This window comes from Dendrobates tinctorius, unplaced genomic scaffold (assembly GCF_039654945.1).
Source record: "Dendrobates tinctorius isolate UK_male_01 unplaced genomic scaffold, ASM3965494v1 ptg000011l, whole genome shotgun sequence".
Classification (NCBI taxonomy): Eukaryota; Metazoa; Chordata; class Amphibia; order Anura; family Dendrobatidae; genus Dendrobates; species Dendrobates tinctorius.
The window spans coordinates 3,295,779-3,323,483 of NW_027361679.1; positions in this window are offsets into that span (position 1 = coordinate 3,295,779).

The window sequence follows — 27,705 nt, forward strand, 5'->3', positions numbered from 1 at the left end:
AAAGTGAGCGGTTCATGTGCGGATGGTACCCAGGGTCTGGAGGAGAGGAGACTCTCTTACATGCCCTGGGTATGATAAGCCTGTAAAAAATAGAATAAAAATAAAAAATAGTGATATTCTCACCTTCCGACGGCCGCCGGAGCCTTCCTGCCTGTCCGCCACGCTGCCAGCATCTTCTGGTCCCAGTGATGGTTTGCGTGAATCACCTGAGATGACAAAGCATCACTGGGACTGGAAGATGCCGGGAGCGAGGAGATCGGGGCCGTCAGAAGGAGAGAATAACCATTTTATTTATTTTTTATTATTTTTAACATGCTATCTTGTAAAAAGTGAACTGTCTTTTTTTACAAAGAAAAATTCTGCTTCGACCGGGGAGGAAGATTTCTGGATAAATCCCGTAGCACGATTCTCTTCAATATATTCAGACATGACTCGGGTCTTGGCCTGCGACAAGGGGTAGATTGGACCTCGTGGAGGGGATGCACCTGGGAGGAGATTGATAGGACAGTCATATGGCCTATGAAGTGGTAGTGTTTCAGCCTCCTTTTTGTCAAAGACGTCGGTGTTCAGTAAGATGCAGACAAGCCAAATAGGTTAGATGGAGAGTCCGGGGGTTGAGCAGGACGAATTGGGACCAGGCAGGTTTTGTGGCATTCATGTCCCCAATGGAGTACTTCTTCAGATCTATAGTTCAAGATGGGCTTGTGTCTCCCCAGCAAAGGCAAACCTAATAGCAGAGGGTGAGACAGACCTGAGAGTATGTAGAGAGGAATCATTTCTGAGTGTAACAGTGTAGCATTCCTACAAGAAGTTCTACATGTTTGGTAATGAACTGCATGGTCTTTGAAAGAGGCTTTCCTTCCACTGATGACACCTCCAACGGATCCTGTAGACATTGGGTTGGGATTTTATGTTACTCAACAATGCCTGTTGGATGAAATGGAGAGGAGTGATTCTTCCCCAAGGTAGCCTCTCCTACAGACCCTAGGCACTGGCATTTCCTGTTTTTTCAGGGCAGGATCAGATAAAGTGTTCGGGACTGAAACAATAGAAGCATATTAATTCTGTGTGACTAACCTCCTGACAACACTTAGCCAACATCACCTGGTCAATCTGCATATACTCAAGGAGTGGTGCTGCAGCAAGGGCTTGCTGGGTAATTGGCCTTTAAAAGGTGGGAGGGAGCTGAGTGCACAGATCTTCTTTTGTGGGTCATCTCTTTGGTCTGCTCCTGCAACCTGATGTCTATCTGGGATTCAGGGACACCAAGTCATCCAATGAGGTGGGTATTTCTCGACCGGCCAGCTCATCCTTGAATTGCCAGGAGAGGCCCTCCCAGTAAGTTGCCACCAGAGCCTCATTATTCCAAGCGAGTTTGGACGACAGGGTACCAAAACAAACTGCATACTGGCCCCCATTTGAGGTCACCCTGGAATAACCTGAGTAGAGAAGCTGCTGTAGAAATGCTGCCAGGCTCATCAAAGATCTTATGGGTGGCTTCTAGAATGGACTGAAGGTTCTCTGGGTCATGTGACCCAGAGAAGCAGGAGGATCAGGAGGCAGTCAGCACCCATACTTCTCAGGAACCAGTACCAGGCTCTCACGCAGGAAAACGATGAAGAAATACATCAGGATAAGACTTTGCCCACAAACAGCAACCTTGTACGCCTTCAGAGTCCTCCTGGATTGAGAAAGAAAAATGTTGTGAAGAAGAAACGGAGAGTGGTGGTCATGGGGGATTCCCTGTTGAGAGAAACAGAGGCCGCTATCTGCAGACCGGATATAACTTCAAGAGAAATGTGCTGTCTTCCAGGTGCAAAAATTAAAGATGTGTCTGACAGGATATCAGGACTCTTCAGACCTACAGATGACTACCCATTCCTGCTACTACATGTGGGGACAAATGACACCGCAAGAAACGACCTGGAAACCATCTGCAGAGACTTTGAAAACTTAGGCAAGAAAGTGAAAGAACTCAGAGCGTAGGTGGTCTTCTCTTCCATCCTCCCAGTGGATGGCCATGGAACAAGGAGGTGGAATAAGATTCTGCAGGTGAACAACTGGCTACGTCAATGGTGCCGTCAGCAAGGATTTGGATTTCTGGATCACGGAGTGAATTACCTATCGATGGACTATTTGCTAGAGAAGGGGTGCACCTTACGAAGACGGGAAAACAAGTATTTGGAAGTCACCTTGCTACACTTGTAAGGAGAGCTTTAAACTAGAAGAACATGGGAAGGGAAGCAAAAGACCAGAAAAAGCCATACACCTGACAAATGCTATTGAGAACTCTGCTATAAGAAGTGGAAAGGAAGAACAAAGGCAAAAGAATCAAATTAATAAAAATATTGGAGAAAGAGAAACCAGTCACAAACTAAAATGTTTCTATACTAATGCACAAAGCATGGGCAACAAACAAGGAGAATTGGAACTACTAACACAGGAAAAGAAATATGATGTCATTGGAATCACTGTAACTTGGTGGGACGATACACATGATTGGAATACAAGACTAGAAGGATACGACTTATTTGCAAGAAACAGACTTGATAAACGAGGAGGAGGTGTCGCATTGTATGTTAGAAACGCGTATATCTGCACAGAGATTGAAGCTTCAGAGACTGGGAGTTCTGTGGAAACTGTTTGGGTAAGAATACAAGGACAGAACAATGGAAAGGACACCACTGTAGGCATTTACTACAGGCCGCCTGTGCAAGCTGAAGATATGGATGAACACTTTATGCATCAAATGGCCAAGTTCTCCAAAAAATATGACATAGTTGTCATGGGAGATTTCAACTATCCAGACATTTGTTGGGAATCTCTCTCAGGCAAAACTAACAGGTCAAGGAAATTCTTATCCTCTCTTGCTGACAACTTTATCTTCCAAAAGGTAGGGGAGAAAACAAGGGGAACTGCTACCTTGGATCTAATCCTTATAAACAGGGAGGAAATGGTTGAGGAGGTAAAAGTGACTGGGACCCTAGGAGGTAGCGACCATGCTATTTTAGAATTGTGGATAATTAGAGGAGAAAGACCTGTGAAGACTCAGACGTCAAGGTTAGATTTCAGAAAGGCAGATTTTAAGGGATTCAGAAAGAGAATTGGAGGGATCCAATGGCTGGATATCCTTAAAGACAAAAATGTCCAGGAAGGATGGGAAATCTTGAAAAATGAAATTCTCAAAGCACAATTGTTAACAATTCTGAAAAGAGGGAAGAATAGGAAGCATTTAAGGAAACCAGGATGGATGAACACAGAACTTAATCACATGCTAAAAAGGAAGAAAGAAATGTTTATAAAATGGAAAGAGGGAGGCATATCTAAAGAAGAATATAATGCTGTCTGCAGAACCTGCAGGGCACAAATCAGATTATCTAAGCTGACAATTAATTGAGGCTTGCAAGAGATTTCAAAAGCAATAATAAAAGATTTTGGGGATATGTCAAAAGTAAAAGAAAAGTCAAAGATGCTATAGGATTTTTACAGGATGAAAATGATGAAATGGTAAGACAGGATGTTGAGAAGGCCGAACTTTTAAATTACTATTTTGCATCTGTTTTCTCTCAGAAAGGAAATGTAACATCAACTGTTCTTCACTGTCCCATTAGTGGAATAGAAGAATCCTGGATATCTATAAACAGAAAGATAGTGAGGAAACACTTAGCTAACCTAAATGAAATCAAGTCTCCAGGTCCAGATGAATTACACCCCAGAGTGCTGAAGGAGATAGCAGAAGAAATTTTGGAACCCCTCTCCATAATCTTTGAAAATTCTTGGAGAACAGGAGAAGTCCCAGAAGACTGGAGAAGAGCAAACATTGTTCCTATCTTCAAAAAGGGGAAGAAGGTGGACCCAGGCAACTATAGGCCGGTGAGTCTGACTTCTATACCAGGAAAGATCTTTGAACAAATTATTAAACAACATGTATGTCAGTACCTGGATAAGAATGAAGTGATTAAACAGAGTCAGCATGGGTTTGGTTTGTAACTAATAAGTCATGTCAGACTAACTTAATTTCCTTCTATGATGGAATCACTGATTGGGTGGATCAAGGAAATGCTGTAGATATAGTATATCTTGACTTCAGCAAAGCATTTGACAAAGTATCTCATACAATCCTTATTGAAAAAATGACTAAGTATGAAATGGACAAGGCAACTGTTAGGTGGATTCATAACTGGCTTAGTGATTGGACCCAAAGAGTGGTCGTAAATGGCTGCACATCCAGTTGGAAGAATGTCTCAAGTGGGGTACCACATGGCTCTGTCCTGGGCCCTGTATTGTTCAACATCTTTATCAACGATTTATATGAAGGAATTGAGGGTAAACTGATTAAATTTGCTGATGACACAAAGCTAGGAGGGATAGCTAATACTAGAGAAGAGAGAGAGAGGATTCAAAAAGATATAAATAAACTGGAGCAGTGGGCAGCAACTAACAGAATGGTTTTTAACAGGGAGAAATGCAAAGTACTACATCTGGGCAATAAAAATGAAAAAAGCATATACAGAATGGGAGGAATAGGGCTAAGCCACAGCACATGTGAAAAAGACTTGGGTATACTAATAGATCACAGACTGAATATGAGTCAACAGTGTGATGCAGCAGCAAAAAAGGCAAATGCAATTCTAGGATGTATTAACAGAAGCATACAGTCTAGATCATGTGAAGTCATTATTGCCCTCTACTCCTCTTTGGTCAGACCTCAGCTGGAATATTGTGTCCAGAATGGTGACCGGTCTGCAAACCCTGTCTTATGAGGAAAGGTTGCAGGATTTGGGAATATTTAGTTTGCAAAAGAGAAGACTGAGAGGAGACTTAATAGCTGTCTACAAATATCTAAAGGGCTGTCACATTGTAGAAGGATCATCTTTATTCTCATTTGCACAAGGAAAGACTAGAAGCAAAGGATGAAACTGAATGGGAGGAGACACAGATTAGATATCAGAAAAAACTTTTTGACAGTTAGAGTGATCAATGAGTGGAACAGGCTGCCATGAGAAGTGGTGAGTTCTCCTTCAATGGAAGTCTTCAAACAGAGAGGCTGGACAGACATCTGACTGGGATGATTTAGCGAATCCTGCTTTGAGAAGGGGGTTGGACCAGATGGCCCAGGAGGTCCCTTCCAACTCTACGATTCTATGATTCTATGATCCTCTCTCTCCCACAGAGGATTGCACCATGCTAGAGCTTCACCAGAGAGATGGGACTTGATGAAAGCCATTTTGGCTTGTTCCGAGATTAACTGATGAGCCAGGAGTTTGAATTGTTGCGTTCCCTGATTTATGAACCCCAGACACTGGGCAGGGTCTCTGCCATAGCGAGGATGAGCTGACAGATGAGGTCCGGAACCGGGACCATAACCAGCAGAATGATAAGTCACAGTCATAGGGGCTGCAGTCTGGGTAGATGTAGATGCAGTCAGAACTGCCAATGTATCTAGACAGGTGTTCACTCTTCATAGGTAGGATAGGATTTTATCCTGTTGGTCCTTCTGGCGGGAAACCTCCTGGTATAGATCAGAGATGGAGGACGCCTGAGAGCCAGCAGATTCCATGGCCTGACAAAACTTTAATGGGCTGAATGGTGGAATGACTGTGCCATAGTCCTAGAAAGTCTGGAGGGGCGTGCAAACTTGGAAACACAGTGGCTGATGATACCACTGCCTGAGGAGAGACGAATGAGGTGAGACCAGGTGCTAAATCATTACTGAACTTGGGTGGATGGCAGCTGACTCTCAAGTGACTGGAGGAAGGGATGGTAGGCTGGGCAAGTAGTGACAGGCACAGCTGGTACAGTGGCTGGCACGACTGACACAGGCTGGTACTAGAGGACACAACAGATATCCTGATAGGCAAGTGCAGGCAAGCATGGCCGATGGACAGGCAGGCAGGCACAGCCTGCAAGCCTAAGCTTCTGTGGGGGCACTATTGGAAATTTTTATGTTATTCATTTACTTCCTATTTTACCATGATTGCTATGGTAAAAGAACCCCTTTAACTAATTTCCCTTTCAACGTTTGTTTGCAGGAAAATAGTAAACTGAACATGAGTCAGCAGTGTGATGCAGCAGCAAAAAAGGCAAATGCAATTCTGGGATGTATTAATAGTGATGAGCGAGTATGTTGGTTGCTCGAGTTTTCCCGAGCATGCTGGGGTGATCTCAGAGTATTTGGAAGTGCTCGGAGATTTTGTTTCTGTTGCCGCTGCTGCATGATTTGTGGATACTTGACAGCCTGATTACATGTGGGAATTTCCTAACAAACAGACAATCCCCACATGTATTCAGGCTGTCAAGTAGCTGCAAATCATGCAGCTGCGGTGACAGAAACTAAATCTCTGAGCACTTCCAAATACTTGGAGATCATGCTTGGGGAAACCTGAGCAACGAGCATACTCAGTCATCACTATGTATTAACAGAAGCATACAGTCTAGATCACGTGAAGTCAGTATTGCTCTCTACTTCTCTTTGGTCAGACCTCATCTGGAATACTGTGTCCTGCTCTGGACACCACATTTTAAAAAAGATATCAACAAACTAGAAAAAGTTTAGAGAAGAGCGGCCAAAATGGTGACCGGTCTGCAAAACATGTCCTATGAGGAACGATTACAGGATTTACGAATGCTTAGTTTGCAAAAAAGAAGACTGAGAGGAGACTTAGGGTGCCGTCACACTAAACGATGCACCGACAATGATACGACCTTGTCAGGATCGCTGGTGCCTCGCTACATGATCGCTGGTGGGCTGTCAAACAGGCAGACTCACCAGCGATCAGGACCAGTGAGGACGCTGGTATCCAAGGTAAAATTGGGGAACTAAGCACGCATCACTTAGTTACCCGCTGTGTACCTTGGATACCAGCTCCCAGCACGAGCACGCAGTTATCCAAGGTACACAGCGGGTAACTAAGCACGCGCAGCGCTTAGTTACCCGATAATCACCTTGGATACCAGCTCCCAGCGTCTGCTTACAGCGCTGGGAGCTCGCTGATCGTTGGTCTCCCGAGTCACATATTAGAAAAAACCTTTTGACAGTTAGGGTGATTAGTGAGTGGAACAGGCTGCTACTTCCATGGAAGTCTTCAAACCGAGGCTGGACAGACATCTGTCTGGGATGATTTAGTGAATCCTGCTTTGAGCAGGGGGTTGGACCAGATGACCCAGGAGGTCCCTTCCAATTCCAACATTCTATGATTCCTGCTCTTACCAACATTTTGCTTCCTTTTGCAGCCCCTAGCTTTTACTCCAACAATTTTACAGCCATTTTAAAGCACTGAAGTTCAGGTCCCCATTCATTTATATAGGGTGCGGTGTCCAAAGTCAATCCAGGTGAACCCAGACCCCTTTAAGATATTTCCCTATACATAGATGTTTGCAGGGCAATTGTCCTGGTCTTATCCACATATTGCATCCTTTTGCAGCCCCCTAACCCTTACTCCAACCATTTTACAGCCATTTTACAGCACTGAAGTTTGGGTCCCCATTAACATTACTGAATATGTTCGGAACCGATCATAAGACATACATTTGGCATGAATAGTGTTCGAATATGGCACGAATATGTTAAAATCAGATTTGGGACCAAAATCAAAAAAAATTCGCTCATCTCTACTTCTACATTGGTGAGCTGAGCTGCAAGGAGGGAAAATATCTTATCTAAACGTCTGGATTCCAGCATTCCAGTGAATTTTAAATAAGAAGAACTGAATATCCCTCCTTTTGCTTGTCGCATGCTCTTTTAGAAACAGCCAGCTCTCTGGCTGGGTAGTTATGGTTACTTATAAGTAGGTTATTAATTGTTGGCTTGAGTCAATCAAGGACTGATCCATTATTGAATATCTAATGGATTATCTATTTGATTATTGAATGGTTATTTATATGTAATAACTCCTTAATAAACCAGTGCTATCTATTCATCCAACCTTTGCTTTACGTCTTATTTACTAGATAATATTAATAATAATGGTACATATATTGCCAACATCTTTATTCTTTCTGGGAGTTGCCTGTTTGCAATCATAGATGCGTGCCTGTGCAGCATCAGTCACCTCTCAGCACAAAGTCAGCGGCAGCTTTAAGCATGCCCTGGCAGATTGACTGAAAGTCGTCTCTGCGCTGCTGCACTGCAGGATCAACTGTCAGTCAAACTGCTTACAGCCACTGTTCATGCCAAGGTGATGACCCTTGGAAGGAATGAAATTCTTTTTCTCCAGGGAGCCGCCCTATCAGGACTGCAGCAGTGCACCTTTGTAATGCTATTAACATGAAGAATAAAGGCCCCTTTACATTTAGCGAAGCACCAGTGATCCCGACAATGATACGACCCGGTCAGGATCGCTGGTGCATCGCTAAATGGTCGCTAGTGAGCTGTCACACAGGCAGATCTCACAGTGATGTAGCGACGCAGCAGCGGTCGTTACTTACCCCGAAACAGCTGTCTGTGGATGGATATCATGTTTGGGCATAGATGGTTTCCTTCATTGGAGACTGCCTTTCCCGTGGTTGTTCCTTCCCGGGGAAAGACCTGGCTAGTCATTGCTTGCGTTGAGAAACATGTGATGGTGTCTCCGCGGCTTGTGTTTTGCATGTTTTTACATATTTCCCATAAGGGATGGGGGCATTGCTCTAGAATCACTGCGTTGAAAAACATGTGATGGTGTCTCCGCAGTGTTGGATGTTGATCTCCATGAGTTCATTCATCCTCATTTTTCACAGTCTTCTACTAGGCATTGCTCCTACTGGCCAGTTTCCTACTCCACACTGATGAGGGACAATACCCCGAAACAGCTGTCTGTGGATGGATACCATGTTTTGGCATAGGTGGATTCCTTCATTGGAGACTGCCCTTCCCGTGGTTGTTCCTTCCCGGGGAAAGACTTAGCTAGTTATTGCTTGCATTGAGAAATGTGATGGTGTCTCCACGGCTTGTGTTTTGCATGTTTTTACATATTTCCCATAAGAGATGGGGGCATTGCTCTAGAATCACTGCGTTGAGAAACGTGATGGTGTCTCCGCAGTGTGGGTGTTGATCTCCATGAGTTCATTCATCCTCATTTTTCACAGTCTTCTACTAGGCATTGCTCCTTCTGGCCAGTTTCCTACTCCACACTGATGAGGGGCAATACCCCGAAACAGCTGTCCGTGGATGGATACCATGTTTTGGTATAGGTGGTTTCCTTCATTGGAGACTGCCCTTCCCGTGGTTGTTCCTTCCCGGGGAAAGACCTGGCTAGTCATTACTTGCATTGAGAAACATGTGATGGTGTCTCCGCGGCTTGTGTTTTGCATGTTTTTACATATTTCCAATAAGGGATGGGGGCATTGCTCCACAATCACTGCGTTGAGAAACATGTGATGGTGTCTTCGCAGTGTTGGATGTTGATCTCCATGAGTTCATTCATCCTCATTTTTCACAGTTACTTACCTTTCAGACGCGGCGATCCTGACATCCTCCCGCCTGCGTCCACGCGTCGCTCGTCGGCGCCAGCAGGAAGCCCAGCAGGAAGCACCTGATGAGAAATGGAACTGGACGATCTTGCGCGATCTGTGACAGACAGCAGGGGAGCCAGTCGGAGGTATCACACATAGCGATATCGCTAGCGATATCACTGCTGCATCACAAAATCGGTGACGCTTTGGCGATATCGCTAGCGATATCACTATGTGTAAAGGCCCCTTAAGTCAATAGTTGAAGATTAATAGCATTACCTGACATGTTAAATTCCCTTTAAAAACAACCTTGAGCTTTTCCACCTTCTATCTAATCTATATCTCTTTTCCATCTCCTCCAAATTTTTGACCCATTTCTTATTTTTATTCTGTATGACACTGATATACCATCATTAATTTTTGTACAGGTCTAGGCCTGTCTGACTAATGCCCACTTTAAGCTGGCCAGACAGTTTATTTGCATATCGGTCAAATCTGTATACAATTTGATGCCTCCTTCACATGTACGTGTTTAAACACGTACATGAAAAAACGGTACAGTTGTCAGTGTTTTGGATCAGTGTGTCTTCAATGTGTCCGTTTTACCACCAGTTTGTCATATGTGTATGAGGCCTAATGTTTATGGGACCTCCCAAACTCTCCCCTGATGTCATTAGAGATAAGAATCAAGAAATTGGATTTAAGTGCCCGATCCCTTGGTTCTCGGAAAGCAAAGCAGCTTGTAGAAGTGTCATATAGCAAAATACTCCTCTTCCTGCACAAAACACATTAATGATCTGCCAAAAGAACATTCGCCCAACAGCTATCTAACGAGGATGCCCTGCTGTATTCTGTCACTCAGTTTTGCTGCCTAAAAGAGCCTATTTCAGGCGTATTAACCACTGGTCCACTGTTCAACATTTTAATGATTGACTTATCTGTACGGCAAGGCCTTGTTAGTGATATAAAAAATTTCTGGTATCCATTCCTTGACTGGTACTTTTCAATAATCTTGTCATAGAGTTACTGTATTTGAATGTTAATTTGGCTTTATGGCATAATCACATTGATTTAATGTAATTTCTCATTAATCCGTGAAACAATCAGTGTGTGGATGGGGTATCTGTGCTGGTGTTGAATACTTTTTATAGGTATTGTATTTGATTGTGGTTTTATTTTTTTTCTACTGGGAAAACTCCTGTTTATGGTAATAAAGCAGCAAATATATTTGCTAATGTCTAGACGAAAGGTCTGCCTGTTTTTCATACAGTGTGACGCTAGAACATCGAACTAGCATCACAATTCTTCAGAGAATGGTGCCTTATGAAGAAAAACAAATTTCACCGCAAATGAGGTACAACTAGAGTTAAGTGGTGGACGCCTGAACAGCTTATAAAAAAGTGTAACAGAAAAACAATGGGGAAGAAGGCAAAATCGAGAAGCAAATGAAATAAAACCATTGTGCATACAGCTCTGGGTACTTTCAATTAAATTATCTTGGAATTGAAAACTGAGTAGTTCAATGCATTTCACATGTAACTGCAAGCAATCAAAAAAATAAATCTTTTCTTTTCAAGATTGTGCTCTTTTGATGAAATCCATAGGGGGTACCTTTATAAAGTGCTGTGTGGGAGGGAGGTACACAAAGCCCCATAATTTTTAACGGGATTTGGGCACTCTCCTTCTGTTTCCTCCTGTTTTGAAAATGATTTCCCTTTAGCTGCAGAAGCAGTTGTGTATCCCTGTGACCCTAGACTCCCTCATAGAAAAATAAATTATTAAACCAACCCACCTATGTGAGTCACATGTAGTGTTAAAATAATAATACAGCCTGGATTTTGTGTGGCTCTAGTCACACTAAAAATATATTTCCTTTTTTTACGCTGCAGAATAATATAGTACAGAGACAATTTAGATTTCATAATTGAGCAAATGACTTCATGATAGAATTGTGAAATGTAGTAAGGTGACAGGTTTTGCTGTTATGACATGGATAACATGCAGATGGTATTAGGTATTTGTCAAAATTCCGGTTAGAGTTCCCCTAAATAATGTATGAGGTGTAGTAAATAAAAAAGGGGTCTACATAATGCAGGAGGGGTGATCCAGCATTTGATAACATTTTTAAAATCGTAGAAGATATGATAAAATAAAATCTTATTATGCACCATCATATTCCGCAGCACTATACAGACATTATCATTGCTGTCCCTGATGGGGCTCACACTCTGAATTCCCTATCATTATGTCTTTGGAGTGTGGGAGGAAATCTGAGTTCTCGGAGGAAACCCACACAAACAAAGGGAGAACATACAAACGCCTTGCAGGGGGTGTCCTTGGTGGGATTTCAACCCAGGACCCTAGCTCTGCAAAGCAAAAGTACTAACCACCGAGACACCAAAATCATCCCTAGTCACTGCTTTAGTTTCCTATGGATCGCCCGCCAGGGCAGTGGGGTACTCGGTACTGGGCCGGTATCTCAGAGGGAAGTGTCACAGTAGCGGTGACCCGGTCCGTGGCCCTGGGCGTCCATGTAAAAGGGGTTAAGCATGGCTGATTAAAGTTTATAAGTGGATGATACGTGACGCCACCTGTGGTGCTTGGCAATGAAGGGGTTAAGCCGACGCTGCAAGAAGATCCTCTGGGACAGATCGTATAAGGCAGCAAGAGCTGTAGGTAGAGCTGTAGTCCCAGGGCAGTAGTAATAGGTGTTGAGGAAGAGGGTGCAGTGTTAGGCACAGAGATGTAGCAGTGGTGAAGGGGTTGCAGGAAGAAGGCAATGACACAACAGGGTGCAGTTTCCTTTACCTTTACTTTGCTTTACAAGTGCAGTCCAGGATCCAGATTACAGATGGAACAGGAGTTGGCCAGCCTGGAAGCAACTCAGGAATCTCTCTATGCAGATGGGTTGTGTAGTCTCCTTTCTAGCGCTTATCTGAAGTACATGCAGTACTGAGTTACACTGAAGTTCCTCTTGCTTGCTCTCTTTTAGAACTCCCTCGTGTGGCAGACAGCTGTAGCCTCCTTCTTCTGGCTCACGCGTTGCTGTTGTGCCTCCGAGTCTTAGGGTATGTGCACACGTAGTTTTTTGGGTGTGCGGATTTTGGAGAGAAAACCGCAGGTAAATGCGCAGGAGAAAAGTCCTGTGGTTTATCTGCGGTTTTGCCTGCGGTTTTACACCTCATAATGGATGAGGTGTAAAACTGCAGCGTTTCTGCACCAAACAATTGACATGCTGCGGATTGTAAACCGCGGAAAAATCCACAGCATGTGCACTGCGTTTTTTTTTCCATTGAAAATAAAGGTACTGTACAGCGCAGCAGAATCTGCTGTGTTTCCACAGAGCCAAAACCGCTGCAGAAACGCAGAAGATTTCAGTATGTGTGCACATACCCTTATGTAGGAACTGAGCATTTACATCAGTATCCATACAACCTCGGAGACCGGACTCCGGATCATGCGCTACGCTAGAAGTGAGCCTGAACTCTGCTCAATCCTTTAGCTCTTCTCCTCTTGTCCACACACTTCGCCCTCCTCACACGAACTAACTAACTTCCCCTTCCCAGCCCCCAGAGAGCAGCTCCTCCCCCAGCTTTGGTTCAGAGCTCCCTCTGCTTGCCTGGAGTGGGAACCGTGCTGTGTGTTGTGCTGAACTGATAGAGAGACCCTTTATTGCTTCCAAGCATGACATCACACTCCCTAGGAGGAAGGTAATGCCACTGTGGTGATCATACTCCTGGGGGCGCCACATTCCCCCTAGTGAAATTCAGTACTCCCGGACTGAAGAAAACATGTAAAACATATTTACAAATGAACAATTGTAAATGTAACAGGATTTCAAAAATGAAAAATTACAAAAACCCAAAGTTCAAAAATAGTCCTGATGATGATTAGTCCATGCATCAATGTCCATGGTCCATTTCCTGAGCAGTTGGCAAACTATGTACAAGATAGTTTTGGCCACACATGGTCCTATGGCCCAGTTGTCCATCAAAAACAAACTGATATTTCCAAAAGGTTCTTACAGAGTCTCTGTAGGCACATAAGCTTGAAAAGGTTGCATATTTACAGTTTACCATGTACATAACTTATTTATATATGAAAACCTTAGGGGTGGTATACCTTGGGTACTACGGACAGACCTACGTAGCACTGGTGTTGTTGGGGACCTTACTGGATGCCTTGTGTTAATTACTGGTGTAGTGTGTGTTGTACTGGCTACACTACTGGTGGTTCTGCATAGCACAGGGATACTAGATTTCCTAGGACCACTTCTACTCACCGTGGGCATGACAGATTCACCACTGGCAGGGAGAGGATTCTCTTGCTCCACTGCTGGTGTGGCATCCGCTGCCTGTACTGGTTTTGAGGGTGGTCTTGAGTCACTTCTTCTTGCACTACCAGTTGGGGAAAGGTCACAACTGGCACCACTATGGCCTGATTCGCTCTAGTCCAATTTGCAGGAAATTCCCGAGTACAGTGCTGACCTTTTCTTCTTCTTCCTCTATGGGCTGAAGGTTGTTTTGCTCTTCCATTCTGTCCTTTAGTTGGTGAGGGCACAATTTCAGATGATCCCTCGATACGGCTGATGAGGTTTCTCCTCCATCCTTACTGAAAAGGCACACTTTGGTGTTGTCAAAGTTTGATGGTCATCCAATTTATGCATCCTTCTTTTCCTCTTTAGGATTTGTTCTCCTGGTGACAAGGGAACAGCAGGTGCATGTTGATTGTAGTTCTTTTCCTGCTTTTGTCTCACCTGAGTTAGACTCTTTTCTACACACTCTTGTACTCTACGGTACTGCTGCTGCCTCTCTGTGTCCCAGTCAGCATCTGGCGATGTCACCTCAGGTGTAAGGACTCCCATATCCAAATCAATAGGCAGCTTGCCAGGCCTCGCTCTCATTAGGTAGGCTGGAGTGCAGTTGGTGGAATTCACAGGAATGTGATTGTAGAGGTCTACCAGATCTGGCAACTTCTCTGGCCACAGATTCCTCTGTTCCAAAGGCAAGGTCTTCAGTAGATCGATCACCACCTGATTCATCTTTTCACACATGCCATTGGTCTGTGGATGGTACGGTGTTGTCCTGATCTTCTTGCAACCATACAAATTACAGAATTCCTGGAACACTTCTGCCTCAAAGGCTGGACCTTGATCTGTAAGCACTCGCTCGGGGTATCCGTGTGGTCGACAAAAGTGATGTTGGGATGCTCTGGCTGCTCTCCTGGCTGTTTGATCCTTGACAGGCACGACTACCAGGAATCTCGAGTAGTGGTCAACGATGGTAAGAGCATAAAGGTAGCCTGAACGACTTTGGACCAGCTTCACATGGTCCAGGGTGACCAACTCAAGTGGTTGTTTGGTTATTATTGGCTGCAAAGGAGCTCGCTGGCTGTTACGGTCCTTCCTGCGCAGATTGCATTGCCCATACTCCCGGCACCAATTTTCAATGGTCTTCCTCATACCAGCCCAATAGAATCTCTCCCAGAGCAAGGCCTCCAACTTCTTCCATCCGAAGTGTCCAGCTCCATTGTGATATGCTTCCAAGACCATTGATGCCTCCCTCTTTGGGACTACCACTTGCTAGACCAACTCATGAGTGCAGGCATTGATACTCCTCCGGCACAGCTTTCCCTCATAGAGTAACAGCCTGCCTCTTTCCTTCCACAACTGCTGGGTTTCTTCAGGAGCATCTAGACCTGGGCGTGAGTCAGCTTGTGACAGTAGCTCCTTTACCAGGCAGACTGCGGGGTCGCTATCCTGCATTTCTGCCCAGTCATGATGAGGCAATAGATTTAGTGTGGCCTCTTTCACGATAGACCGTCTGTTTCTCATTCCTTGGGCACGTTGGGCCGCAATTGGCCGGTGGAAGGCAGGTAACTCTATTTCTTCGAGTGTCTCAGGGTCTTCTCCTGCATCTGGCAGATTGGGCATTCTGGACAACGCATCAGCATTGGCATTCTTGTGCCCCGCTCGGTACTTGATGGTGAATTCATAGTTAGACAGCCGGGCCATCCATCGCTGCTCCAGTGCACCTAGTTTGGCAGTTTCCAAGTGAGTCAACGGGTTGTTGTCCGTGAAGATAGTAAACTTGGCTGAAATTAGGTAATGCTTGAATCGTTCAGTCACAACCCAGACTATGGCGAGGAATTCCAGTTTGAAGGAACTGTAGTTGTCAGGGTTCCTTTCAGTGGGTCGAAGCTTCCTGCTGCTATTCTGTACCTGTGACAGTACTGCTCCCAGTCCCATGTTGCTGGCATCAATATACAAAACAAATGGTTGGTCATAATCTGGGTAGACCAGAACTTCATCTCCTGTGAAAGCTATCTTCAGTCGAGTGAAGGACCTCTCCAGTTCCTCATTCCATTCAAATGTAGGACTCTTCTTCCTGGCTTTCTTGGGTTGGCCCACCAGAAGATTTTGCATAGGCGTGTGTTGTGAACTCATTTTCTGCTCCACCAGTTGAGAGTTCTCCTTCCGTTCTCCCTCTGGTGGTGACAGGAGGTAGTGAGGTTGGTTTAATTGGTAGTGATCTGCCACCTGATGAGGAGGATTACGATTGGATCTCTGGAGTATCAGACTGGATATAAGACAGCCGACGCCCTATACTGGTGATTCAGTCTGCTTCTCAGGTCTTGGACTTCAGCTCTGTTCCAGTCTCCTCAAGTTAAGTTTGTTTTTGCTATTGTTCACACTTGCTCTTGTTGGTCAATTCAGTTTTTTGTGGGCAGCAAGCCCCTGCTGGGGTTGTGCTGAATTTCCACTCCTATTTATCTGTATTTGCCTTTTGGTCCCTTATTAGATTGGCCTCTTTTTGCTCTGTCTCAGAATATTTCAGAGTGCTGATATAGTGGGAGAAGTCTAGTGACTTCAGGGTTAATTTTGCTATCAGAAGTGTTGGACATTATTTTGGTAGGGTTTTTGGCAGCTTGCAGACTGTGTCTTTCCTTTCCTGTCCTTTCTAGTTAGTTGGGCCCCATCGTTTGCTCAGCCTATTTTTCTGCCTTTGTTTGTGTTTTCATCTTATTTCACTGTCAATACATGTGGGGGGCTGTCTTTCCTTTGGGGTCTGCTCTGGGGCAGTTAGTTTTCCTCTTTTCTTGCTTTAGGCTTATGTAGCTCTCTGGTTGTGACGAGGCGTCTGGGATCATCGTAGGTACGCTCCACGACTGCTGCTAGTTGTGTGGTAAGATCAGGGATCTGCAATCTGCATAGTTACCAACCTCTTTGGTTTTCTGAGACTTGGCTTGTGTTGTTTTTTCCTCCTCGGTGACCCATTCATAACAGAATCACCAGCCATACCGCAGATTCTAGGGTACTCAAAAGCAGGAGAAAATTGTTTAAAAAGGAAAAAAAAAGTGTCAGAATTTTTTTTTTTTAATTATATTTTTTCCTCTTTTTCTCTGGGGCCGTAGGAGGATTTTTTTTCCCTCTCCTAATGGAGATTAAGCAACTGTCTGATCGTGTGGAGCAACTTGCTGCTGAAGTACAGGGAATTTCCACCTATCTCATTCAGTCACATGCTGCTGAACCCAAGATTCCTACTCCTGATGTGTTTTCTGGGGATCGGTCTAAATTTCTGAATTTTAAGAATAATTGTAAATTATTTCTGGCCTTGAAGCCTAACTCATCGGGGAGCTCTGTGCAGCAGGTTAAAATTGTCATCTCCTTGCTGCGCGGCAGTCCCCAGGATTGGGCATTTTCTCTGACACCTGAAAATTCTATTCTGACTAATGTGGATGCATTTTTTCAGGCCTTGGGGTTGTTGTATGATGAACCTAATGCTGTTGATCAAGCTGAGAGAACTCTGTTGGCATTAGACTAGGGTCGGGATCCTGCAGAGTTGTACTGTCAAAAATTCCAAAAGTGGGCGGTCCTTACTGCATGGAATGATAGTGCATTTGCAGCTCTCTTTCAGGAAGGTTTATCAGAGACCGTAAAAGATGTTATGGTGGGATTTCCTGTTCCCTCTGGTCTGGATCGCTCTATGTCATTTGCCATTCAAGTTGATCGGCGTCTACGTGAACGTAAAACTACATGGGAGGCGCTGCCACCTTTTGAACAAATGTCTGAACCTGTGCAATCATAAGTTGAGGATCCAAGAAAATCACTTCTGAGCATCCGCGCTGCTTTAGTGAAAAGCATTCTTCAGAAATCCATATAAATCTTTCAAGTTCTTTATTATATGTACAACAGAAACTACGCGTTTCGAGGTGACAAACCGCACCTCTTCTTCAGGTTACAGTACAGATTTATATGGATTTCTGAAGAATGCTTATCACTAAAGCAGCGCGGATGCTCCGAAGTGCTTTTCTTGGATCCTCAACTTATGATACCTAGTGGACGCTGTCCACCTGAACGAGCTCTGCAGCAGCTATATGACTGCAACAAACGTTGAGAGTGGTTGTGTCTGAACACAACCCATAAAGGGTGAGTACTCCAGAGTACTTTTATATTTTAATTGATTTATACCAGGTGAAGCCCTATGTCTGCGCCCCCGCCCTTGTTTTCTCTTATACTTTGAACCTGTGCAATGTGATGGGGTCTTGTCTAGGGCGCAACGTCAGGAGTTTAGAAGGCGTAATAAGCTGTGCTTTTTCTGTGGAGACGCCTCTCATACTATTTCTGTCTGCCCTAAACGAGAGAAACGTTTTGCACACACATTTGCTGTGGGCAGTGTACAACCTAAGTTCATTTTGGCAATTACTCTGATCTGCTCCTTGTCCAGATTTTCCAATAAGGCTTTTGTGGATTCAGGAGCAGCTCTGAATCTGATGGATTTGGACTTTGCTAAACGTGGTTTGTCCATGACGCCTCTGCAGACGCCTATTCCTTTGAGGGGTATTGATGCCACTCCTTTGGCGGAGAATAAACCTCAGTATTGGACCCAGGTGATAATGCAAGTTGCCCCAGACCACCAAGAAAATTGTAAATTTTTGGTGCTGCATAATTTGCATGATACTATTGTTCTGGGTTTCCCCTGGTTGCAAACTCATAACCCAGTTTTGGATTGGAAATCTGTGTCTGTGGTGAGTTGGGGTTGTCAGTGTGTTCTTAGGGACGCTCCTGTTTTCTCCACCTCTCCTCAGTCTCATGATATTCCTGATTATCTGGCTGATTTCTCTGATGTATTTAGTGAGAGTAAGTCTGTGTTTTTGCCTCCTCATAGGAGTTATGACTGTGCAATTGAGTTGATGCCTGGGTGTAAATTTCCCAAGGGTCGGCTTTTCAACTTATCTGTACCCGAACATGATGCTATGCGATCCTATATTAAGGACTCGTTGGAGAAGGGTCATATTAGACCATCCTCATCACCTTTAGGCGCTGGGTTTTTTTTGTGGCCAAGAAAGACGGTTCATTAAGACTGTGTATTGATTATCGTTCCCTTAACAAAATGACGGTTAAATATCAGTACCCGTTACCTCTGATGTCTGATTTAGGGTACCGTTACACCTAGCGACTCACCAGCGATCGCGACCAGCGATATGACTCGGTCAGGATCGCTGGTGCATCGCTAGGTGGTCGCTAGTGAGCTGCCACACAGGCAGATCTCACTAGCGACATCGCTGGGGACGGGGGTCGCTACTTACCTGTCAGACGCGGCGATGCTGCGTCCTCCCGCCCGGCTCCACGCGTCGCTCGTCGTCACAGCAGGAAGCGCCGCAGGAAGTGACCGACGAGGAATGGTCCAGCAGCTTCTCACGCGATCAGCGATAACCAGCGGGGGAGGCGGTCGGAGGTAAGTATCACACACAGCGATATCGCTAGCAATATCGCTGCAACGTCACAAAATCGGTGACTTTACAGCGATATTGCTAGCGATATCACAGTGTGTAACGGGGGCTTTACTTTATACACATCAGTTAGTAGATGCTATCTGACAATCTAATCTTTCATAACCGGTCTTTTAAGTTTAAAGGAAACTCTAAATATACAGTGGCATCTTGATTTCAAAGGAGTTAAGAGAGCCTGCTGGTTTACTAAGCTTGACCTCAGGGGGGCGTATAATCTTATTCGCATCAAGCACGGGGATGAATGGAAGACGGCGTTTAATACTCCGGAGGGACATTTTGAGTACCTGGTGATGCCTTTTGGGCTCTCTAATGCCCCTTCTGTCTTCCAGTCATTTATGAATGATATTTTCCGAGACTTTGTGGATAAGTTTTTGATCATCTATCTGGATGATATTTTGATCTTTTCTAGTGATTGGGATTCCCATGTGGAACATGTCCGGACTGTGTTCTGGATTTTGAGGGAGAATTCCCTGTTTGTTAGGCTAGTTTCACACTTGCTTTTTTTTGCAGCGCGTTTTTCCCGCAAAAAAACGCATTGAAAAAACGCATACATAAGCATACAACTGCTGCGTTTTTTTCAAGCATTTTTATGAGCATGCATGAAAAAAACGCAGCGTTTTTATGCGTTTGTATGCGTTTTTAGCACGTTTTTACCGCGTTTGCGTTTTTTTCCAACATTTTTAGGTGGCCCCTCACACTACCCAAACCATGACTTTACTAACCCTAACCCTGACCCTAACCCTAACCCTAACCCTGACCCTAACCCTAACCCTGACCCTAACCCTTAACCAAATCATACTTAACCCTAACCCAAACCCTAAACCCTAACTAACCCTAACCCTAACCCTAACCCTGACCCTAACCCTAACCCTAACCCTAACCCTGACCCTAACCCTAACCCTAACCCTGACCCTAACCCTTAACAAAACCATACTTAACCCTAACCCTGACCCTAACCCTAACCCTAACCCTGACCCTGACCCTAACCCTTAACCAAACCATACTTAACCCTAATCCTGACCCTAACCCTGACCCTAACCCTAACCCTGACCCTGACCCTTAACAAAACCATACTAACCCTAATCCTGACCCTAACCCTGACCCTAATCCTTAACAAAACCATACTTAACCCTAATCCTGACCCTAACCCTGACCCTAACCCTAACCCTAACCCTGACCCTAACCCTAACCCTAACCCTAACCCTGACCCTAACCCTTAACAAAACCATACTTAACCCTAATCCTGACCCTAACCATGACCCTAATCCTTAACAAAACCATACTTAACCCTAATCCTGACCCTAACCCTGACCCTAACCCTAACCCTAACCCTGACCCTAACCCTAACCCTAACCCTGACCCTAACCCTTAACAAAACCATACTTAACCCTAATCCTGACCCTAACCATGACCCTAATCCTTAACAAAACCATACTTAACCCTAACCCTGACCCAAACCCCAACCCTAACCCTGACACTGACCATAACCCTAACCCTAAACCCCCTTAACTAACCCTAACTCTAACCCAAACCCCTAAATTCCATGGTTTAAAAAAAAAAACGCATATGCAAAAAAACGCATACATGAGCATGCCAGTGCGCACATATGCGCATCCATAGGCTATAATGGCCATTTTTAGCGCAAAACGTGCGCATATGTGCGCATGCGCTTTTTTGCAGGGCCAAAAAATGCAACATGCTGCGTCTGGAAAATCCCAACGCACACCCCCAAAAAACGCAGCGCATGAAAATCGCATACATGCGCTTACCAGCGCGCAGGTATGCGCACCCATGTTAAATATAGGGGAAAAAACGCATGCGCAGGTGTGCGTTTTTTTCCAGCGCTAAAAAACGCAAATGTGAAACCAGCCTTAAGGGATCGAAATGCCTCTTTGGTGTACAGAGGATTTCATTTTTGGGATTTATCTTATCTCCATCGACTATTGAAATGGACCCGGCCAAGGTACAGGCCATTTAAGATTGGGTTCAGCCTACTTCTTTGAAGGCTCTCCAGAAGTTTTTGGGTTTTGCTAATTTCTATCGTAAATTTATAGGTAATTTTTCTAGCATTGTCAAACCACTGACTGATCTGACCAAGAAGGGAGCTGATGTGCTGAATTGGTCTCCTGAGGCTGTTTCAGCATTTCAGGAGCTTAAGCGGAGATTTACTTCAGCTCCAGTTTTACGGCAACTTGATGTCTCACTTCCATTTCAAGTGGAGGTAGACGCTTCTGAGATTGGTGCAGGAGCTGTTTTGTCCCAAAAAGACCCTGTGACTTCTAAGATGAATCCCTGTGCCTTCATTTCTCGAAAGTTTTCCCCATCTGAACACAACTATGACGTGGGGAATCGGGAATTGTTGGCCATGAAATGGGCATTTGAGGAGTGGAGACATTGGTTGGAGGGAGCTAGACATCAATTTGTGGTCCCCACCGATCACAAGAATCTGATTTATCTGGAGTCGGCCAAACGCTTGAATCCTAGACAGGCTAGATGGGCCTTGTTTTTCACGCGTTTTAATTTTGTGGTCTCTAGGAGTTTCTTTGCTGATTCTCTTAATGTGACTGAGCCTACTACTATCCTAGGTGAGGGAGTAGTTCTTTCTGCCATTTCGCCCGATTTGAGACACGCCCTGGAGGAATTTCAGGAGGATAGGCCTGAGCGTTGCCCTATGGGAAGATTGTATGTTCCTGACCAGTGGAGAAAGAGAGTGATGTCTGAAGTCCATTGCTCCACATTGGCTGGTCATCCAGGTATTTTTGGTACCAGAGATTTGGTGAGTCGGTCTTTTTGGTGGCCTGCCTTGTCTCGTGATGTCAGGAATTTTGTGCAGTCCTGTGGAACTTGTTCTCGGTCTAAACCCTGTTCTCGTTCTATTGGGTTGCTGATGCCCCTGCTGGTGCCCAAGAGGCCATGGACCCATATCTCAATGGATTTTATTTCTGATCTTCCTGTTTCTCGGAGAATGACTGTTATCTGGGTGATTTGTGATAGAGTTTCTAAGATGGTCCATCTTGTACCACTCCCAAAGTTGCCATCTTCTGCTGAGTTGGTGCCCTTGTTTTTACAACAGGTGGTTCGGTTACATGGGATTCCTGAGAACATTGTGTCCTATAGAGGGGTCCAGTTTGTTTCCAGATTCTGGAAAGCCCTTTGTTCCAATCTGGGAATTCAGTTGTCCTTCTCCTCTGCGTTTCATCCCCAGACCAATGGGCAGACTGAGAGAACAAACCAGACCCTGGAGTCTTATTTAAGATGTTTTATATCTGCTGATCAAGATGATTGGGTCTCATTTTTGCCCTTAGCCGAATTTGCGCTGAACAATAGAGCTAGTTCTGCAACTTTGATGTCACCCTTTTTCTGTAATTTTGGGTTTCATCCTCGATTCTCTTCAGGGCAAGTGGAATCTTCATCCTGCCCAGGTGTGGACACTGTGGTTGTGAGAATGCAGCAGATATGGGACCAAGTTGTCACTCTCTCATGAAAAGGCCCAGCGTTTTTCCAACTGGCATAGGACCATTGGTCCCCGGTTTAAAGTGGGTGATATGGTTTGGTTGTTGCCTAAGAATATTCCTATGAAGGTTGCATCTCCAAAATTTAAGCCAAGATTTATTGGACCTTATAAGATTTTGGAGATTCTTAATCCTGTTTCTTTTCGATTGGCTCTTCCAGTTACGTTCAAAATCCATAACGTATTTCACAGGTCACTGTTGAAGAGGTTTGTTGAGCCAGTAGTTCCTGTGGCGGCACCTCCTGACCCTGTATTGGTTAAAGGCAATGTGGAATATGAGGTAGAGAAAATATTGGATTCTCGTTTGGTTAGACGGAGACTCCAGTATTTGGTCAAATGGAAGGGTTATTGCCAGGAGGATAATTCTTGGGTCACTGCCTCTGATATTCATGCCATTAAATTGGTTCGTGCTTTTCACAGGGCCCATCCTGATCGGCCTGGTGGCATGGATGAGGGTTCGGTGACCCCTCCTCAAGGGGGGGTACTGTTGTGAACTCATTTCCTGCTCCACCAGTTGAGAGTTCTCTGTTATGATTGAGTCACCGTAGGAGGCAAAAACAGAAATGCTAGCTAAGTCCTGAAAACCAGAGAAGTTGGCAACTATCAGACCCCTGAACCTATCAACACAACTAGCAGTAGCCGTGGGGGGTTCCTACGATGACCTAGACCCCTCGATCACAGCCGGAGAGATACATAGGCCTAAAGAAGGAAAGGGGAAATCAAACTGCCCCAGAGCATGCCCCAAAGCAATAGGCAGCCCCCCACATATAATGACGGTGAAGCAAGATGAAAACACTTACACAGACAGAAAGACAGGCTGAGCAAAGACGGGGCCCCAAAACTACCTAGATAGGAACGGATAGGAAGGCTGCTGTCTGCAATCTGCCAAAACCCTATCAGAGACAAAAGCCAACAAGCTGATATAAAAATGGCCCTGAAGCAACTAAGCATCAAAAACTAAATAAGCACTCAGGTACTTTCAGAAGACAGAGCTCACGGAACACTGCACACTCCAGCAGGGAGTGGCAGAATCCAAAAAGCAAGAAAAACAAAAACAAATCTTAGATGCAAAAAGGCAAAACAGAAAACTTAGCTTTAGGAGATCAGGAATCAGACTGGTGTCCAAGAGTCCACAGAGAAATCACCCGCAGGGCAGAAAGGGCGTAGGCTGCCTTAAATCCAGTCAGTGACTCCACTCAGCCAATCGTCTTCATTAGTCCCAGGTGCCTGATAATCAGGCTCACTACCTTCCTTCACTAGAATAGGGAGTTCACCAGGCCTCAGTGACGGAGGGGAAAATGAACTCACAACAGTTCTCCTTCCGTTCTCCCTCTGGTGGTGACAGGAGGTAGTGAGGTTGGTTTAATTGGTAGTGATCTGCCACCTGATGAGGAAGATAACGATTGGATCTCTGGAGTATCAGACTGGATATTGTTGTGAGTTCATTTTCCCCTTCGTCACTGAGGTCTGGTGAACTCCCTATTCTGGTAAAGGAAGGTAATGAGCCTGATTATCAGGCACCTGAGCCTAATGATGATGACTGGCTGAGTGGAGTCACGGACTGGATATAAGGCTGCCGACGCCCTTCTGCCCTGCGGGTGATTTCTCTGTGGACTTCTGGGAGACCAGTCTGACTCCTGCTCCTCTAAAGCTAAGTTTTCTGCTTTGCCTTTTAGCATTTGTGTTTTGTTTTTGTTTGCCTTGCTTTTCTGGATTCTGCCATTCCCTGCTGGGGTGAGCTGATTCTTCTTTTGCATGTTGCTCTGTCTTCAGAATATTCCTGAGTACTGACATAGCCTTTTTTGAAGCCTAGCGTCTTCAGGGCCTTTTTCACTGTCAGTCTGTTGGCTCTTATTTTCATAGTGTTTTTCACGGATTGCAGACAGCAGCCTTCCTGTCCTTTCTTATCTAGTTAGCTTGGGCCCCGTCTTTGCTCAGTCTATCTTTCTGTCTGTGTTGTGTTCTTTCTTCTTGCTTCACCGTCATTATATGTGGGGGGCTGCCTTTTGCTTTGGGGTCTGCTCTGGGGCAGTTTAGATTTCCCTTTCTGTCTTTAGGCTATTTAATTCTCCGGCTGTGATCGAGGGGTCTAGGGCATCGTAGGAACCCCCCACGGCTACTGCTAGTTGTGTTGATAGGTTCAGGGGTCTGCAATCCGATAGCTGCCAACCTCTCTGGTTTTCTGGACTTAGCTAGCATTTCTGTTTTTGCCTCCTACGGTGACTCAATCATAACAGAATCACCCGCCATACCGCAGATCCTAGGGTACTCAATAGCAGGAAAGAATTGTGTTTAAAAAAAAAAAAAAAAGTGTGTATATTCTTTCCTCTATATCTCTGAGGCCGTAGGGGGAATTTTTTTTTTTTCTCTCAATGGAGATAAAGCAATTGTCTGATCGTGTGGAGCAGCTTGCTGTGGAAGTGCGGGGAATTTCCGCCTACCTTGCTCGTTCGCATGCTGTTGAACCAAAGATCCCTACACCTGATGTATTTTTTGGGGATCGATCTAAATTTTTGAGTTTCAAAACTAATTGTAAATTATTTTTTGCCTTGAAGCCTAACTCGTCAGGGAGCTCCGCGCAGCAGGTTAAAATTGTCATCTCTTTGCTGCTTGGCGATCCCCAGGATTGGGCGTTTTCTTTGAAACCCGATGATCCTATTCTGACTAATGTGAACGCATTCTTTCAAGCCTTGGGGTTGTTGTATGACGAACCTAATGCTATTGATCAGGCTGAAAAGACCCTGTTGGCATTGAACCAGGGTCGAGATTCTGCAGAGTTGTACGGTCAAAAGTTCCGAAAGTGGGCGGTCCTTACTACCTGGAATGATAATGCCTTGGCTGCTCTCTTTCGGAAGGGTTTGTCAGAAGCCGTAAAAGATACTATGGTGGGATTTCCTGTTCCCTCTGGTCTGGACGATTCTATGTCATTAGCCATTCAGGTTGATCGGCGTTTACGTGAACGCAGGATTGCACGAGAAGTGTTGCCACCGGTAGAACAGACGTCAGAACCTATGCAATGTGATAGAGTTTTGTCTAAGACGCAACGTCAGGAGTTCAGAAGGCGTAATAAGCTGTGTTTTTTCTGTGGAGATGCCTCGCATATTATTTCTGTTTGTCCTAAACGAGAGAAACGCTTTGCACACACGTTTTCTGTTGGTGGTGTTCAACCTAAGTTTCTTCTGGCAATTACTCTGATCTGCTCCCTGTCCACATTTTCCGCCAAGGCTTTTGTGGATTCGGGAGCAGCGCTAAACCTAATGGACTTGGATTTTGCTAAACGTTGTGGATTTCCTATGACACCTCTGCAGACGCCTATCCCTTTGAGGGGGATTGATGCTACTCCTTTGGCGAAAAATAAACCTCAGTTTTGGACCCAGGTGGTCATGCGGGTCGCCCCAGACCATCAAGAAAATTGCAGATTTTTGGTGTTACATGGTCTGCATGATGCCGTTGTTCTGGTGTTTCCCTGGTTGCAAATTCATAATCCAGTCTTGGATTGGAAATCTGTGTCTGTGGTGAGTTGGGGTTGTCGGTGTGCCTGTAGTGAGGCTCCGTTTTTTTCCACCTCTCCTCAGTCGCATGATGTTCCTGACTATTTGGCGGACTTTTATGATGTATTTAGTGAGAATGAGTCTGCGTCCTTGCCTCCTCATAGGAGTTATGACTGTGCAATTGAACTGAGCCCGGGGTGTAAATTTCCCAAGGGTCGGCTCTTCAATTTATCTGTACCCGAGCACGAGGCTATGCGGTCCTATATTAAGGAGGCGTTGGAGAAGGGTCATATTAGACCATCGTCTTCACCCTTAGGTGCCGGTTTTTTTTTTGTGGCTAAAAAGGATGGTTCTTTAAGGCCTTGTATTGATTATCGTGCCCTCAACAAAATTACTATTAAATATCAGTATCCGTTACCCCTGATTTCGGATCTATTCTCTAGAGTTAGAGGTGCTTGCTGGTTTACCAAGCTTGACCTCAGGGGGGCGTATAATCTTATCCGCATTAAGCAGGGGGATGAATGGAAGACGGCGTTTAATACTCCGGATGGACATTTTGAGTACCTGGTGATGCCTTTTGGGCTCACTAATGCCCCTTCTGTCTTCCAGTGCTTCATGAACGATATTTTCCGAGACTTTGTCGATAAATTTTTGATTATCTATCTGGATGATATTTTGATCTTCTCCAAGGATTGGGATTCTCATGTGGAACATATTCGGACTGTGTTCCAGATCTTGAGGGAGAATTCCCTGTATGTCAAAGGATCGAAATGTCTTTTTGGAGTACAGAGGATTTCATTTGTGGGATTTATTTTGTCTCCATTAACTATTGAAATGGACCTGGCCAAGGTACAGGCCATTTATGATTGGGTTCAGCCCACTTCTTTGAAGGCCCTCCAGAAGTTTTTGGGTCTTGCTAATTTTTATCGGAAATTTATAGCAAAATTTTCTAGTATTGCCAAGCCATTGACTGATCTGACTAAGAAGGGTGCTGATGTGTTGAATTGGTCTCCGGAGGCTTTTGCTTCCTTTCAGGAGCTGAAGCGAAGATTTACCTCCGCCCCGGTTTTGCGGCAACCTGATGTCTCACTCCCGTTCCAGGTAGAGGTGGATGCTTCTGAGATTGGTGCAGGAGCTGTTTTGTCCCAAAAGGATCCTGTAACATCTAAAATGAATCCCTGTGCTTTCTTTTCCCGAAAGTTCTCTCCATCTGAACGTAACTATGATGTGGGGAATCGGGAACTGTTGGCCATGAAATGGGCATTTGAGGAGTGGAGACATTGGTTGGAGGGAGCTAAACATCAAGTTGTGGTCCTCACTGACCACAAGAATTTGATTTACCTAGAGTCGGCTAAACGCTTGAACCCTAGACAGGCTAGGTGGGCCTTGTTTTTTACACGTTTTGATTTTGTGGTCTCATTTCTTCCTGGAACTAAGAATGTCAAGGCAGACGCCCTCTCTAGGAGCTTCTTTGCTGAT